The sequence below is a fragment of the Dunckerocampus dactyliophorus genome, chromosome 4 (genome assembly GCF_027744805.1).
Source record: "Dunckerocampus dactyliophorus isolate RoL2022-P2 chromosome 4, RoL_Ddac_1.1, whole genome shotgun sequence".
NCBI classification, from domain to species: Eukaryota; Metazoa; Chordata; class Actinopteri; order Syngnathiformes; family Syngnathidae; genus Dunckerocampus; species Dunckerocampus dactyliophorus.
This window is the reverse complement of record NC_072822.1, coordinates 32,086,222-32,104,020: the sequence shown is the minus strand read 5'-3', so window position 1 is coordinate 32,104,020 and position 17,799 is coordinate 32,086,222. Positions and strand designations below refer to the sequence as shown.

Genomic DNA, 17,799 nt, shown 5'->3' with positions numbered 1-17,799 from the left:
CAAATACCCAGCCACCATTCTGGCCCCACTGCTTGGCAGTACCCCACCCCATGTCCACAGCTCCACAGACTTCACTAATGAGATTCAGACCCTCAGGTTATCTCCGGAAGAGACCCTGGTATGAGTCGACATCACCTCCCCGTTTACACGTATCTCCACCACTGCAGCAATAGACACTGGCAGAAGAAGGGCAACAGTAGCACCCCAGCCTCCAAGACACAAGCAACCTCACTCCAGAGCAAGTATATGATTTCCTGCAAATGTGCTGTAAGGGCACATGCTTGCAATTCCGTATGTGTTTCTACAGGCCAAGACATGGCTCTGCCGTGGGCTCACCGCTCTCACCCATTGTGGCTATCGTGTACATGGAAGACGTGGAAAGAAAACTACGGGGATCCTGCACAGGAACTAAAGACAGCCACTGCTTCCGATGTGTGGATGACACGCGGGTTTGCCAATCTTCGGACTGTGAAGTGCGGCCGGGGATGGATGGAAGCCTCAACATTGAGGTCTACGGTAAACCTACCCGCGCTGGCCCGTTCCTACACTTGTACCGCCTTCGCACACTGGAACCCAAGCTAGGAGCTGTCAGAGCCGCAAACAACAGAGCAGAAAATAGCCCTAACCGAAGGAGCAGACACGCATTTTACAGGCTCTAACCACCTGTGGCTATCCCAAAGTGGCTCTATGTCAAATCCAGCAAAGGAAGGGCCACGACACCTGACCGCGAGAAGCAAAACAGAGGGCGGAAAGCCGCGGTCCCTTACTTGGTTGGTTTGTCGAGGAAACTCGGAAGGCTTCCACCAGACGAGACCATTTTGTCAGATTCCACCCAGCTGTCGATCACTGCGACACCCGCTGGCCCCTGGGAAGTGCGCAAGAGACCCGAGTATCAGGAGCCGGTGGAAGAGTGCAGGAGGCATGGCCGGAGAACACGCTGCTTTATGCATTGTGCTCCCTTTGTAAGGTGTTGATGCTGCTGGGAAGGCAAAGAGGGTCCACGGAGGGCGCAGACACTGTCGCAGGGCATATTTTCCACAGCGTACCGCCACCTGCTCGGGTGGCACCAAACGTAAACACTTTCATTGGTCTCTGGTGAGCATCGCACGGTATCGGGCAAAACATGCCGGATGCTGTCAAACGACCTGCCTTTGCTGTCAACATGAGAAGGAGAAGTGCACCGCTCCCGGAGATACTGCAATACCAGGTCGATGCGTGGAGCGGACGGCGCAAGCCCCGAGCTCAGCTCCCTGTCCCAAAAAGCAATTTAATATTTGGTCCCCAGATAGGAGACATATCAGATATTAAACTGATAAGAACAGATTTTTTTTTTTTTTTTTAACGTGTTTATTGTCACTGTTACAAAAAATTTACTACATTTCAAAACATTTTTTTAAAGATGCCTTTTAAAATTCAATTATTTACAACACCAATAATTTAAGTAAAAATAAAATCAGTAAAAATTCTGTAAAATTAAAAGTGTTGCAGGCAGCAAAATGTGTAAAATTTGTACAGACCATTTTAAAAAGTCATAATAAGCTTCAGTGTCGTCTGTTGCACAGGAGTGCAGTGAGTCCTGATCAATAGTGAGTTCACCCCACTCTCCCAGACAGTAATTCTCCAGGACGCTGCCAGGACGTCCCGAGGCCCTCATCCTTCTTCATTTCTCCCTCCTTCCTCTCCCGGAGAGCCAGGCCGTCGCTGCCGAGACCTTTGCTGTGAAGCTCCGGGTGCCACCTCCGGGTGGGCACAGACGACTCTTCTTTGTGACTGTGTCCTTGGCCCGCCGCTTGCAGCTGTCAGAGTCGCTGCAGCCATTCGGATCACAGCCACGGGGGGGGTCTGTCTGTGCCTCCTTACCAGCAAGTTGCGGGAGGTCCAGATGGCGTCTTTGATGGCGGCGAGGGCGAGCCACTGCTTTTCAAACTCCTTGCAGTTTAACTTCTGGTGGCTCGCCCCATAGAGCACGAGCTGTGCGTTTAGGACCTCCCTTGCTGGCAAGTCCGGGAAATTTAGGTCGCCGGCTGTCGCCCACAGGTCTCTGGCAGCACTGCACTCCCAGAGGAGATGCCTCACCGTCTCAGGGGCGCCACAACCCGGTCGGGGACAAGTTGAGTTTGCTGCCATTCCTCGGGAGTGCATAACGGACCTGACTGGGAGGACCTCGTGGGCCACCATCCATGCCAGGTCCCGGAGTCTGTTTGGGAGAGCCGGGTGGTTGACGTTGCGCCAAACATCTGTGGGCTCGCCAAGTGCGAGCCCGCGCACTGGACTCACTGGATCCCGCTCCTGCACAACAGAAACGACAGAGCGATGATTTTTTAAAACGTCAAAAGTTTCTTTTTCCAGATTAAAATGTCTTAAAAAGGTCCTTATAAAAGCATATGCTGGTGGTAAATTAAAGGAAACAGGTACAGTTTGATCTAAGGGGATCAGTTTGAGCCGTCTTAAGTAGGAGCCCATCCAGTATCGTGCCAGCGCTTTTGTTTTGGGATTACTGGATGGGCTCATCGCACTCATCAGGTGTAGGGACGTGTATCTCGCTCCAAGGAATATTTGGAGGTCTGGCACTCCTTTTCCTCCTTTTCCTTTTGATTTTTTCATGACTTCTCTCCTCACTCTCTCCCACTTGGAGCCCCAAAGGAAGTAAAAAATGGCTCGGTCCAGGTCTAAAAGAACGTTTCTTTTGGGGGTAAAAACAGAGCTGATCAATAAAAGCAAAGGTAAAATCACAGCTTTTATGATTAAAACCTTTCCTTCCAGGGTCAGCTGTCTCAGTCCCCAAAACCCCAGTCTTTGCCTAACTTTCCCTACCACGTCGCCCCAATTTGTTTCACCTCCCCCGTCCTTGCCAAATTTAATTCCCAGTATTTTTTGGTCAGTCTGTGTCACAGTCAGGGGAAGTCCCGTCTTCTCCGATTCCGTCCAGGGTCCATAAAACTGGGCTTGGGTCTTTTCTCTATTGAGTTTTGACCCAGAGGCCCGTCCATAAAAGTCAGTCAGGTCCAGTGCTCTTTTAACAGATAAAATATCCGTGCATAAAATGTTCAAATCGTCCATATATAAAATACATTTTGGTACGAGTCCCCCTGGAATAGTCGCCCCTTTAATCCATCTGTCCCTTCTCAAAATCTGTGCCAGAGGTTCTATACATAAAACATACAGGAGGGCAGATAACGGGCATCCCTGACGGACACCGCAGTTAATTTGGACTGCTTTTGTCAGATTCCCGTTTACCACAAATTTGCTGGTAATATCCCGGTACAGCAGTCCCACCCACGCTACGAATCTTTCCGGAAAACCCATTCTTTGCAGTACCCTGAAAAGGTACTGGTGCGAGACCCGATCAAAGGCTTTCTCAAAGTCTAAATTTAGGACTACTAACCGAATGTTTCTGTCTCTCGCAAGACAGATGGTGTCACGAATCAGCATGAGGCTGTCTGTGATCTTCCTCCCTGGGATGGCACAGGTTTGATCCGGGTCAATCAAGTCATCTAAAAACATGGACATACGTGTCGCTAAAAGTTTACTAAAAATTTTGCAGTCACAGTTTAAAAGGGTAATAGGTCTCCAATTTTTAAGATCGGTCTTGTCTTTTGTCTTATAAAGGAGTGTCACTATCCCTACTCTAAAACTGTCAGGTAGTCGGCTACTTTGTTCAAATTCCTTAAAAACAGCGAGTAACTCTGGTGCTAAAATATCCCAAAAAGTTAAATAAAATTCCAAGGGGAGCCCATCCTCACCTGGGGACTTCCCCTTCTTAAAAGCCACGACGCATTTATTTAACTCTTTGAGAGTAAAATCCTGTTTTAAAAGCACATTTTCGCTCACTGATTTTTCAATAAAACCTAAAACTTCTAAAATAGCTTCAGGCTTTGTATTTTTAGTTGCATAGAGTTCTTGATAAAAGCGTTCTATTGTTTCATTTATTTCAGTTGTTGTTTCCACTATGCGCCCTTCTTTATTTTGTAATTTTAAAATACCTCCTGGCTTGCTTAGGATTTTTTTAAAGAAATAGCGGGTGCATTTTTCCCCTTCTTCTATTTCTTTTTCCTTGCTCCTTAAGATAACACCTTTACTTTTGATTTTTGCTAGAGTAGCCATTTCATTTTTTACCTGCTTGATTTCTTCCTTGAAATTCAGCCCTTTTAGTGTTAAGTTAAAATAACGTTGTAAGCGTTTTTGCAGTCCTATCATGTATCTTTTTTCTTTGTAAGATTTTTTCCGTCCTGCTTGTTGAAAGAAAAGCCGGGTCCTTAACTTCACCATTTCCCACCACTGTGCTCGTGAAACATGCAAGTCTTGAAGGGTCTGCCAGTCCTTGAACCGCTCCCTGTACTGACTGACCAAGTCTTGATCTTCCAGCAGGGAGCAATTCAGTTTCCACGGACCTCTTCCCACTACCACACCCGAGGGGAGTGAGAGAGTGCAGGAGAGAATCAGGTGATCAGAGAAAAAGACAGGGGTCAATCTAGCATCAGTAGGTGGCCAATCCCGTGTGAATATGTAATCTATGCGAGAGGCTCTGGTGCTGTCGCCACTGAACCAGGTGAAGCCCTCCTCTCTAGGATGCATGGCTTTATAACAATCGTGCAGTTTGAAATCCCTACTCATGGCTTTTAATAAAACCGATGTTTTATCAACTTTAAAATCTTCTCCCGCCCCCCTTCTGTCTTTCCTGCTTAAAATGCAATTAAAATCCCCCCCCACCACTATAGGTACCCGGCCTAACATGTGGAACTGCAAGTTTTCTAAAAAATCATACCTTTCATTTTTTTCGTTAAAACCATAAATATTTAAGAGGTTAAAATCCTGTCCCATAAAAGTCAAGTGTGCTGATAGTGCTCGTCCCTCTCTCACCACGGTGCTCCCCTTCACCGTAACGTGGGGGTTGTTGATTAAAATGGCCACTCCGTCATTTTTGTTCTCATTTGACCCGCTCCATAAGGATGTTTGTGGCCACATTTCCTCCCACTGTTTGTAGCTTTTTAAAAAGGGTAAACCACATTCTTGTAATAGAAACACATCTGACTTAAAAGTTTGAAGGAAGGATAAAACACTCTGAGCTCTAACTTTCGACTTCACACTTCTCACATTGATGGTGGAGAAGGTGAGAGTCACAAGTATGATTTTTTTTTTTTTTTTTTTTTAAACCAATAAACAACTAAAAGGGCCTAAAAAAATAAATAAATAAATAAATGAATAAAAAAAACAACTTAAAATTTAAACTGTGACTAAGAAATATCTTGTGAATGAAGCTCCTCCTTCACTCCAGATGGTGAGGGCTGGAGGGGGAGGGGCTCCCTTCCCTGTCGGCGTCTGGGTGTCGGTCTTTCCTGGAGTCTATCATTCAAAGTCCTTTTCGCCCTTGGGGTTGACTGCAAAACGATATTTAAAAAGGACAGTTCATTTGGTGAGCCTGAGGGGAAGACCCGCGGCTCCTCCATAGAACTGTCTGAGAGGACCTCTGGCCTTCCCCTCTTTTCTGATAATAGAGAGGAGTCAGAAGACAGCTCTGAAGCAAGTCTTTTGGCCTTTTGGGCATTTGGAATGGTGTCTTCTTCCACACTCTCTGATATTTCTTGGCTGCTGTCCAGGTGAGTGCACCCCTCACTTGGCAACAGGCCACTTTGAGTCGTGGTTTCCTGGGCTTCTGTAGGCTCCGCCCTCTCTCCCGCCTCACCTGATTCCTCTCCTCCAATCACAGGTTTTGGCGGGAGATTTGAATTTTCAACAGTTTCAGAGGCCTTTTGGGCCCTCACATTTTCCTCTCCTATTTCCTCATTTTGTTTTCCTTTCCCAGCCTTCAGCTTGTTGGCAAATGATTTTGGGCAGTCTCTGAAGAGATGATTTGAATCTCCACAGAGGTTGCACCTTCTGCCATTGGTACATTGTTCAAAAGTGTGACCAATTTCTCTACATTTTCGACACACAGTCTGCTGACATGCCTCTGCCAGGTGCCCGTGCTCTCCACACTTGCGGCAGAGCTTGGGCTGACCCTGGTAGTGTATGTAGCCTCGGTTTTCTCCCAGAACTATCATCGATGGGAGATGTTTCAGGCCCTGGAAGCCCTGAGGGTCCTGCCATTGTTGGATGGGGACCCTCCAGGCACAATTCCAGATGCCGTCTTCGTCTCTCACCTTCATAGCCTGGCCTTTAACCGTGCAATATCTTCCCAGCCAAAAACAAATGTCGTCTGCGGTCACTGTCTCATTAAACATTCGGACAATAACAGTTTTAGCAGCATTGTCAGTCAGTTTTTCCACATTGAACACAGACAACTGGGGTTTAGCATCCTCATACCTTTGCCAAAAATCTCTCAGAGTTGCAGCAGACTGAAAACTTACATCAAAGCCTTTGTGAAAAGGCAGTGTCAAAATGCAATTCAGATCTTCCGGTTTGAATTTCAGGGTCTGTTGGATGATTTTCCGGGAAAAGTCCAGTCTGGACATTCCAACTTCTTCACCATCCACTTGCTTGAGTGTAAAACGCACGCTGTGGTGCCTCCGCATACCGGCATGGCTAGCCGACATGATGGAGGCACCACCAGCTAAAATGAAAAAAAGTATGCAATAAATACAATTAAAACAACAGATAAATAACTAAAAACCAATTAGAAAAAATTTACTTACCTTTAGTTGCTGTGAAAACAATAAAGTTATAATGCACTGTAAAGTGCCAAGAATGTCCTCCCAATGACTGGCAGAATCCTATGCCACAAAAGCATACAATTCCCCACCCGTAGGAGGTGACCGCAGTCTTAGCCAAAAGGCCGAGAAGCGATAATTTAATATTTGGTCCCCAGATAGGAGACATATCAGATATTAAACTGATAAGAACAGATACTACACTTGATCTTAGCCAAAAGGCCGAGAAGCGATAGCATTGAAAGCTCAGAGGGGAGCATGTCATTTCTGACAAAACAAGCTAAAGTCCCGGTTGCACACACTGACTCACGACGACCTCAAACGTCAACACGCTGTTAGATGTAGTTACATATAGGCGCCTCTCTTGGCACATGTTAGATAGTGTGACCGGAGCAGACTTGTGGACTCGCTGTATCTTTTCACTCGGCCTTGGCTTTTCTTTTCCACACCCTTTTGCACACTCATTATCGACCGGCTCCAAGCAGCTAAGACCACCGGGGCACACATAGAGGCATAGGACAGGAGGTATAAGCTAGGTAAAAGACGTCTGACCAGAAGTGCCTCGGACTTGCTCCTGCACCCGCTTAGAAGACGAGTCCCCGCAGCTGTGTATCATTCTTCCTGGTACATTCAACTGTTGAAATTGAGCTATCGTTTCCGAGACTTATTTGGAAGCACGAAAGATAACGAACCAAAGACTTTTGATGCCAAACGACAACCCCGCGCGCACATTGTAAACAATAAAAAGATGCACCTGTGTTGTTTTGCAGCCATAATATGAAACCAGTGTTTCGTGACCCATTCGTTATTGAAGCTCATGCGGTGCACGTCGGTCTATGCATGAAGCGGCAATAAACGGATTTCACTCAGCCACATCAGAATACTCCTCGGTAAGCAAACAATGGAGGCCACAGTCCAATGTGAATATGTTTGAAACAGTGACGTGGACTCAGTACTCCAGTCTCCCCGTGGAATGCCTGCAGCAACTGGACTATGCCACTTGCTGTCGCTGTCTTTGCTCAGAATGAAGCCACAAGAGTGGAATGTGCAACACAGCCTCACTCTTTGACATAACGAGAGTACTGTCCTTATTAATCCTATCGCCAGTATGAGCAACTACAAAAGTATTTCAGTGTCATTTGGCTTGTGCATGTGATGGCGGGAGAGCGCCAACGCGGCATAATACAGAACGCATTCCCATAATGCATTGCTCCGGCGTCAGAAGATTGCGTGGAAACTAGCTGCGGCACTCAAACTTCTGGCTAATGAAGTAACAACTCTGGTAACAACAATGTCACATTTCCTTTGTCTGTTGCCCTTCACTTTTGCTCTACTTTCTGACATTTGGACCGCAGAGACGGCGGCGTCAGGGGAAAGATGTGAAGGCGAGACGCCACCGGGAAGTGTCCAGAAGGCTAGAGCGTCCAAAATCACAAGGCCGGTCGTGGCTGTAGGAGGTGCCTCCGAACGTGTGGCGTCCGTCGAGCGCAATGGCAGATGCTGAACTTGGACACAGGTCCAGTGCGTGTGTTTGTTGTGAAGCAGCCGATGACACCACCACTTAGCATGCTGCGTGTGTGAGAGTCTCGTCTGAGTGAGACTCGTCCAACTCATACTTACCTGGCAGGGGAGATACCATGATCAAGAAGGTGGTTCACCCAGGGTGAGGCTCAGCCATTGCACATGGGTTGAGCTGACCCCTGCGAATTCCCCAAATGTGGGAATCTCGACTGCATAATTTGTGATAGTGGGGGACTGCGTTCGCGCTCTCCCCTGATGGCGTGTTTAAAACAACTTGCAGGTGCAGTCTTGCGCAAAGCTTCTGGGCTTGCGGCCACATCCCCGTTTGCGCAAGAGCGGGGAATGACGAGCCCAGAACTTCCAACGCCTACTGGGAAGGTCTGTACGACCACGGATGACAACCACCCAGCAATAAGGCTCGCCTGCACTCAGGCGGGAAAAGTGAAATAAGAATTTCTCCAGTAGCATTCTCACCCGGACAGAGAAAGCTGTGTCGGCCAAGTGAACTCAACTTTACCGGCACACCGGAACCGCTCCCCACAGTGGACCTCAACACAGCAACCAATTCGGTCGTCGGAAACAACCATCGACCTGAAGCCGAAGCAGATCAAATTGCTGTCGTTCTCGTCAGCAGCCTTCCCAGCGCCATGGTAACTGCTTCCGATCTTCCTGTCTTGGAGGAAGGAAGGAAAGTAAGGAAAGCAGCGAGACCCTTGAAGAAGAACCATGACACCGCGAGCTTACCAGGAGACAAGGGAAGATGCAGAGTCATCCTCAAAACCGCAGCTCGCAAGGCCAACCTAGCGGCTCTGCTCGGTGACGACACTGAACACGAACGACCGAAGAGCAATCCCACCGGTGAATACAAGAAGATCACGGAATGTCTTCAGAGGCCGGGAAAAAAGAGGACGGTGTAGAGTGTCACACGTGCTACCTACCGCCTGCATCCCGGAGAAGCCTCACCTTGCATTTACGGACTGCCCAAAATTCACAAGGCGGGAGGTCCACTCAGGCCTGTTGCCAGCAGATTCGACTCTTCCACGGTCAGTATTGCCAAATACCCAGCCACCATTCTGGCCCCACTGCTTGGCAGTACCCCACCCCATGTCCACAGCTCCACAGACTTCACTAATGAGATTCAGACCCTCAGGTTATCTCCGGAAGAGACCCTGGTATGAGTCGACATCACCTCCCCGTTTACACGTATCTCCACCACTGCAGCAATAGACACTGGCAGAAGAAGGGCAACAGTAGCACTCCAGCCTCCAAGACACAAGCAACCTCACTCCAGAGCAAGTATATGATTTCCTGCAAATGTGCCTTAAGGGCACATGCTTGCAATTCCGTATGTGTTTCTACAGGCCAAGACATGGCTCTGCCGTGGGCTCACCGCTCTCACCCATTGTGGCTATCGTGTACATGGAAGACGTGGAAAGAAAACTACGGGGATCCTGCACAGGAACTAAAGACAGCCACTGCTTCCGATGTGTGGATGACACGCGGATTTGCCAATCTTCGGACTGTGAAGTGCGGCCGGGGATGGATGGAAGCCTCAACATTGAGGTCTACGGTAAACCTACCCGCGCTGGCCCGTTCCTACACTTGTACCGCCTTCGCACACTGGAACCCAAGCTAGGAGCTGTCAGAGCCGCAAACAACAGAGCAGAAAATAGCCCTAACCGAAGGAGCAGACACGCATTTTACAGGCTCTAACCACCTGTGGCTATCCCAAAGTGGCTCTATGTCAAATCCAGCAAAGGAAGGGCCACGACACCTGACCGCGAGAAGCAAAACAGAGGGCGGAAAGCCGCGGTCCCTTACTTGGTTGGTTTGTCGAGGAAACTCGGAAGGCTTCCACCAGACGAGACCATTTTGTCAGATTCCACCCAGCTGTCGATCACTGCGACACCCGCTGGCCCCTGGGAAGTGCGCAAGAGACCCGAGTATCAGGAGCCGGTGGAAGAGTGCAGGAGGCATGGCCGGAGAACACGCTGCTTTATGCATTGTGCTCCCTTTGTAAGGTGTTGATGCTGCTGGGAAGGCAAAGAGGGTCCACGGAGGGCGCAGACACTGTCGCAGGGCATATTTTCCACAGCGTACCGCCACCTGCTCGGGTGGCACCAAACGTAAACACTTTCATTGGTCTCTGGTGAGCATCGCACGGTATCGGGCAAAACATGCCGGATGCTGTCAAACGACCTGCCTTTGCTGTCAACATGAGAAGGAGAAGTGCACCGCTCCCGGAGATACTGCAATACCAGGTCGATGCGTGGAGCTGACGGCACAAGCCCCGAGCTCAGCTCCCTGTCCCAAAAAGCAATTTAATATTTGGTCCCCAGATAGGAGACATATCAGATATTAAACTGATAAGAACAGATACTACGCTTGATCTTAGCCAAAAGGCCGAGAAGCGATAGCATTGAAAGCTCAGAGGGGAGCATGTCATTTCTGACAAAACAAGCTAAAGTCCCGGTTGCACACACTGACTCACGACGACCTCAAACGTCAACACGCTGTTAGATGTAGTTACATATAGGCGCCTCTCTTGGCACATGTTAGATAGTGTGACCGGAGCAGACTTGTGGACTCGCTGTATCTTTTCACTCGGCCTTGGCTTTTCTTTTCCACACCCTTTTGCACACTCATTATCGACCGGCTCCAAGCAGCTAAGACCACCGGGGCACACATAGAGGCATAGGACAGGAGGTATAAGCTAGGTAAAAGACGTCTGACCAGAAGTGCCTCGGACTTGCTCCTGCACCCGCTTAGAAGACGAGTCCCCGCAGCTGTGTATCATTCTTCCTGGTACATTCAACTGTTGAAATTGAGCTATCGTTTCCGAGACTTATTTGGAAGCACGAAAGATAACGAACCAAAGACTTTTGATGCCAAACGACAACCCCGCGCGCACATTGTAAACAATAAAAAGATGCACCTGTGTTGTTTTGCAGCCATAATATGAAACCAGTGTTTCGTGACCCATTCGTTATTGAAGCTCATGCGGTGCACGTCGGTCTATGCATGAAGCGGCAATAAACGGATTTCACTCAGCCACATCAGAATACTCCTCGGTAAGCAAACAATGGAGGCCACAGTCCAATGTGAATATGTTTGAAACAGTGACGTGGACTCAGTACTCCAGTCTCCCCGTGGAATGCCTGCAGCAACTGGACTATGCCACTTGCTGTCGCTGTCTTTGCTCAGAATGAAGCCACAAGAGTGGAATGTGCAACACAGCCTCACTCTTTGACATAACGAGAGTACTGTCCTTATTAATCCTATCGCCAGTATGAGCAACTACAAAAGTATTTCAGTGTCATTTGGCTTGTGCATGTGATGGCGGGAGAGCGCCGACGCGGCATAATACAGAACGCATTCCCATAATGCATTGCTCCGGCGTCAGAAGATTGCGTGGAAACTAGCTGCGGCACTCAAACTTCTGGCTAATGAAGTAACAACTCTGGTAACAACAATGTCACATTTCCTTTGTCTGTTGCCCTTCACTTTTGCTCTACTTTCTGACATTTGGACCGCAGAGACGGCGGCGTCAGGGGAAAGATGTGAAGGCGAGACGCCACCGGGAAGTGTCCAGAAGGCTAGAGCGTCCAAAATCACAAGGCCGGTCGTGGCTGTAGGAGGTGCCTCCGAACGTGTGGCGTCCGTCGAGCGCAATGGCAGATGCTGAACTTGGACACAGGTCCAGTGCGTGTGTTTGTTGTGAAGCAGCCGATGACACCACCACTTAGCATGCTGCGTGTGTGAGAGTCTCGTCTGAGTGAGACTCGTCCAACTCATACTTACCTGGCAGGGGAGATACCATGATCAAGAAGGTGGTTCACCCAGGGTGAGGCTCAGCCATTGCACATGGGTTGAGCTGACCCCTGCGAATTCCCCAAATGTGGGAATCTCGACTGCATAATTTGTGATAGTGGGGGACTGCGTTCGCGCTCTCCCCTGATGGCGTGTTTAAAACAACTTGCAGGTGCAGTCTTGCGCAAAGCTTCTGGGCTTGCGGCCACATCCCCGTTTGCGCAAGAGCGGGGAATGACGAGCCCAGAACTTCCAACGCCTACTGGGAAGGTCTGTACGACCACGGATGACAACCACCCAGCAATAAGGCTCGCCTGCACTCAGGCGGGAAAAGTGAAATAAGAATTTCTCCAGTAGCATTCTCACCCGGACAGAGAAAGCTGTGTCGGCCAAGTGAACTCAACTTTACCGGCACACCGGAACCGCTCCCCACAGTGGACCTCAACACAGCAACCAATTCGGTCGTCGGAAACAACCATCGACCTGAAGCCGAAGCAGATCAAATTGCTGTCGTTCTCGTCAGCAGCCTTCCCAGCGCCATGGTAACTGCTTCCGATCTTCCTGTCTTGGAGGAAGGAAGGAAAGTAAGGAAAGCAGCGAGACCCTTGAAGAAGAACCATGACACCGCGAGCTTACCAGGAGACAAGGGAAGATGCAGAGTCATCCTCAAAACCGCAGCTCGCAAGGCCAACCTAACGGCTCTGCTCGGTGACGACACTGAACACGAACGACCGAAGAGCAATCCCACCGGTGAATACAAGAAGATCACGGAATGTCTTCAGAGGCCGGGAAAAAAGAGGACGGTGTAGAGTGTCACACGTGCTACCTACCGCCTGCATCCCGGAGAAGCCACACCTTGCATTTACGGACTGCCCAAAATTCACAAGGCGGGAGGTCCACTCAGGCCTGTTGCCAGCAGATTCGACTCTTCCACGGTCAGTATTGCCAAATACCCAGCCACCATTCTGGCCCCACTGCTTGGCAGTACCCCACCCCATGTCCACAGCTCCACAGACTTCACTAATGAGATTCAGACCCTCAGGTTATCTCCGGAAGAGACCCTGGTATGAGTCGACATCACCTCCCCGTTTACACGTATCTCCACCACTGCAGCAATAGACACTGGCAGAAGAAGGGCAACAGTAGCACTCCAGCCTCCAAGACACAAGCAACCTCACTCCAGAGCAAGTATATGATTTCCTGCAAATGTGCCTTAAGGGCACATGCTTGCAATTCCGTATGTGTTTCTACAGGCCAAGACATGGCTCTGCCGTGGGCTCACCGCTCTCACCCATTGTGGCTATCGTGTACATGGAAGACGTGGAAAGAAAACTACGGGGATCCTGCACAGGAACTAAAGACAGCCACTGCTTCCGATGTGTGGATGACACGCGGGTTTGCCAATCTTCGGACTGTGAAGTGCGGCCGGGGATGGATGGAAGCCTCAACATTGAGGTCTACGGTAAACCTACCCGCGCTGGCCCGTTCCTACACTTGTACCGCCTTCGCACACTGGAACCCAAGCTAGGAGCTGTCAGAGCCGCAAACAACAGAGCAGAAAATAGCCCTAACCGAAGGAGCAGACACGCATTTTACAGGCTCTAACCACCTGTGGCTATCCCAAAGTGGCTCTATGTCAAATCCAGCAAAGGAAGGGCCACGACACCTGACCGCGAGAAGCAAAACAGAGGGCGGAAAGCCGCGGTCCCTTACTTGGTTGGTTTGTCGAGGAAACTCGGAAGGCTTCCACCAGACGAGACCATTTTGTCAGATTCCACCCAGCTGTCGATCACTGCGACACCCGCTGGCCCCTGGGAAGTGCGCAAGAGACCCGAGTATCAGGAGCCGGTGGAAGAGTGCAGGAGGCATGGCCGGAGAACACGCTGCTTTATGCATTGTGCTCCCTTTGTAAGGTGTTGATGCTGCTGGGAAGGCAAAGAGGGTCCACGGAGGGCGCAGACACTGTCGCAGGGCATATTTTCCACAGCGTACCGCCACCTGCTCGGGTGGCACCAAACGTAAACACTTTCATTGGTCTCTGGTGAGCATCGCACGGTATCGGGCAAAACATGCCGGATGCTGTCAAACGACCTGCCTTTGCTGTCAACATGAGAAGGAGAAGTGCACCGCTCCCGGAGATACTGCAATACCAGGTCGATGCGTGGAGCGGACGGCGCAAGCCCCGAGCTCAGCTCCCTGTCCCAAAAAGCAATTTAATATTTGGTCCCCAGATAGGAGACATATCAGATATTAAACTGATAAGAACAGATTTTTTTTTTTTTTTTTTTTTAACGTGTTTATTGTCACTGTTACAAAAAATTTACTACATTTCAAAACATTTTTTTAAAGATGCCTTTTAAAATTCAATTATTTACAACACCAATAATTTAAGTAAAAATAAAATCAGTAAAAATTCTGTAAAATTAAAAGTGTTGCAGGCAGCAAAATGTGTAAAATTTGTACAGACCATTTTAAAAAGTCATAATAAGCTTCAGTGTCGTCTGTTGCACAGGAGTGCAGTGAGTCCTGATCAATAGTGAGTTCACCCCACTCTCCCAGACAGTAATTCTCCAGGACGCTGCCAGGACGTCCCGAGGCCCTCATCCTTCTTCATTTCTCCCTCCTTCCTCTCCCGGAGAGCCAGGCCGTCGCTGCCGAGACCTTTGCTGTGAAGCTCCGGGTGCCACCTCCGGGTGGGCACAGACGACTCTTCTTTGTGACTGTGTCCTTGGCCCGCCGCTTGCAGCTGTCAGAGTCGCTGCAGCCATTCGGATCACAGCCACGGGGGGGGTCTGTCTGTGCCTCCTTACCAGCAAGTTGCGGGAGGTCCAGATGGCGTCTTTGATGGCGGCGAGGGCGAGCCACTGCTTTTCAAACTCCTTGCAGTTTAACTTCTGGTGGCTCGCCCCATAGAGCACGAGCTGTGCGTTTAGGACCTCCCTTGCTGGCAAGTCCGGGAAATTTAGGTCGCCGGCTGTCGCCCACAGGTCTCTGGCAGCACTGCACTCCCAGAGGAGATGCCTCACCGTCTCAGGGGCGCCACAACCCGGTCGGGGACAAGTTGAGTTTGCTGCCATTCCTCGGGAGTGCATAACGGACCTGACTGGGAGGACCTCGTGGGCCACCATCCATGCCAGGTCCCGGAGTCTGTTTGGGAGAGCCGGGTGGTTGACGTTGCGCCAAACATCTGTGGGCTCGCCAAGTGCGAGCCCGCGCACTGGACTCACTGGATCCCGCTCCTGCACAACAGAAACGACAGAGCGATGATTTTTTAAAACGTCAAAAGTTTCTTTTTCCAGATTAAAATGTCTTAAAAAGGTCCTTATAAAAGCATATGCTGGTGGTAAATTAAAGGAAACAGGTACAGTTTGATCTAAGGGGATCAGTTTGAGCCGTCTTAAGTAGGAGCCCATCCAGTATCGTGCCAGCGCTTTTGTTTTGGGATTACTGGATGGGCTCATCGCACTCATCAGGTGTAGGGACGTGTATCTCGCTCCAAGGAATATTTGGAGGTCTGGCACTCCTTTTCCTCCTTTTCCTTTTGATTTTTTCATGACTTCTCTCCTCACTCTCTCCCACTTGGAGCCCCAAAGGAAGTAAAAAATGGCTCGGTCCAGGTCTAAAAGAACGTTTCTTTTGGGGGTAAAAACAGAGCTGATCAATAAAAGCAAAGGTAAAATCACAGCTTTTATGATTAAAACCTTTCCTTCCAGGGTCAGCTGTCTCAGTCCCCAAAACCCCAGTCTTTGCCTAACTTTCCCTACCACGTCGCCCCAATTTGTTTCACCTCCCCCGTCCTTGCCAAATTTAATTCCCAGTATTTTTTGGTCAGTCTGTGTCACAGTCAGGGGAAGTCCCGTCTTCTCCGATTCCGTCCAGGGTCCATAAAACTGGGCTTGGGTCTTTTCTCTATTGAGTTTTGACCCAGAGGCCCGTCCATAAAAGTCAGTCAGGTCCAGTGCTCTTTTAACAGATAAAATATCCGTGCATAAAATGTTCAAATCGTCCATATATAAAATACATTTTGGTACGAGTCCCCCTGGAATAGTCGCCCCTTTAATCCATCTGTCCCTTCTCAAAATCTGTGCCAGAGGTTCTATACATAAAACATACAGGAGGGCAGATAACGGGCATCCCTGACGGACACCGCAGTTAATTTGGACTGCTTTTGTCAGATTCCCGTTTACCACAAATTTGCTGGTAATATCCCGGTACAGCAGTCCCACCCACGCTACGAATCTTTCCGGAAAACCCATTCTTTGCAGTACCCTGAAAAGGTACTGGTGCGAGACCCGATCAAAGGCTTTCTCAAAGTCTAAATTTAGGACTACTAACCGAATGTTTCTGTCTCTCGCAAGACAGATGGTGTCACGAATCAGCATGAGGCTGTCTGTGATCTTCCTCCCTGGGATGGCACAGGTTTGATCCGGGTCAATCAAGTCATCTAAAAACATGGACATACGTGTCGCTAAAAGTTTACTAAAAATTTTGCAGTCACAGTTTAAAAGGGTAATAGGTCTCCAATTTTTAAGATCGGTCTTGTCTTTTGTCTTATAAAGGAGTGTCACTATCCCTACTCTAAAACTGTCAGGTAGTCGGCTACTTTGTTCAAATTCCTTAAAAACAGCGAGTAACTCTGGTGCTAAAATATCCCAAAAAGTTAAATAAAATTCCAAGGGGAGCCCATCCTCACCTGGGGACTTCCCCTTCTTAAAAGCCACGACGCATTTATTTAACTCTTTGAGAGTAAAATCCTGTTTTAAAAGCACATTTTCGCTCACTGATTTTTCAATAAAACCTAAAACTTCTAAAATAGCTTCAGGCTTTGTATTTTTAGTTGCATAGAGTTCTTGATAAAAGCGTTCTATTGTTTCATTTATTTCAGTTGTTGTTTCCACTATGCGCCCTTCTTTATTTTGTAATTTTAAAATACCTCCTGGCTTGCTTAGGATTTTTTTAAAGAAATAGCGGGTGCATTTTTCCCCTTCTTCTATTTCTTTTTCCTTGCTCCTTAAGATAACACCTTTACTTTTGATTTTTGCTAGAGTAGCCATTTCATTTTTTACCTGCTTGATTTCTTCCTTGAAATTCAGCCCTTTTAGTGTTAAGTTAAAATAACGTTGTAAGCGTTTTTGCAGTCCTATCATGTATCTTTTTTCTTTGTAAGATTTTTTCCGTCCTGCTTGTTGAAAGAAAAGCCGGGTCCTTAACTTCACCATTTCCCACCACTGTGCTCGTGAAACATGCAAGTCTTGAAGGGTCTGCCAGTCCTTGAACCGCTCCCTGTACTGACTGACCAAGTCTTGATCTTCCAGCAGGGAGCAATTCAGTTTCCACGGACCTCTTCCCACTACCACACCCGAGGGGAGTGAGAGAGTGCAGGAGAGAATCAGGTGATCAGAGAAAAAGACAGGGGTCAATCTAGCATCAGTAGGTGGCCAATCCCGTGTGAATATGTAATCTATGCGAGAGGCTCTGGTGCTGTCGCCACTGAACCAGGTGAAGCCCTCCTCTCTAGGATGCATGGCTTTATAACAATCGTGCAGTTTGAAATCCCTACTCATGGCTTGTAATAAAACCGATGTTTTATCAACTTTAAAATCTTCTCCCGCCCCCCTTCTGTCTTTCCTGCTTAAAATGCAATTAAAATCCCCCCCCACCACTATAGGTACCCGGCCTAACATGTGGGACTGCAAGTTTTCTAAAAAATCATACCTTTCATTTTTTTTCGTTAAAACCATAAATATTTAAGAGGTTAAAATCCTGTCCCATAAAAGTCAAGTGTGCTGATAGTGCTCGTCCCTCTCTCACCACGGTGCTC

General features: G+C 48.5%; 3 non-coding genes and 3 pseudogenes across 3 annotated transcripts; 2 read left to right on the top strand and 4 right to left on the bottom strand.

Moving 5' to 3' along the window:
- Positions 1–1,170: 1,170 nt before the first annotated feature.
- LOC129180641 (U2 spliceosomal RNA) lies at positions 1,171–1,372 on the bottom strand (annotated as a pseudogene).
- A 5,394-nt stretch (positions 1,373–6,766) lies between these two features.
- Positions 6,767–6,881, bottom strand: LOC129180634 (U2 spliceosomal RNA; annotated as a pseudogene).
- Positions 6,882–8,259: 1,378 nt separating this feature from the next.
- On the top strand, positions 8,260–8,423 carry LOC129180706 (U1 spliceosomal RNA). The gene has a single exon (XR_008570302.1). It is a non-coding gene; the product is annotated as a U1 spliceosomal RNA (small nuclear RNA).
- A 1,969-nt stretch (positions 8,424–10,392) lies between these two features.
- Positions 10,393–10,583, bottom strand: LOC129180632 (U2 spliceosomal RNA). Its single transcript, XR_008570257.1, has one exon. It is a non-coding gene; the product is annotated as a U2 spliceosomal RNA (small nuclear RNA).
- Positions 10,584–11,961: 1,378 nt separating this feature from the next.
- LOC129180695 (U1 spliceosomal RNA) lies at positions 11,962–12,125 on the top strand. The gene has a single exon (XR_008570291.1). It is a non-coding gene; the product is annotated as a U1 spliceosomal RNA (small nuclear RNA).
- A 1,969-nt stretch (positions 12,126–14,094) lies between these two features.
- LOC129180654 (U2 spliceosomal RNA) lies at positions 14,095–14,300 on the bottom strand (annotated as a pseudogene).
- Positions 14,301–17,799: the final 3,499 nt, after the last annotated feature.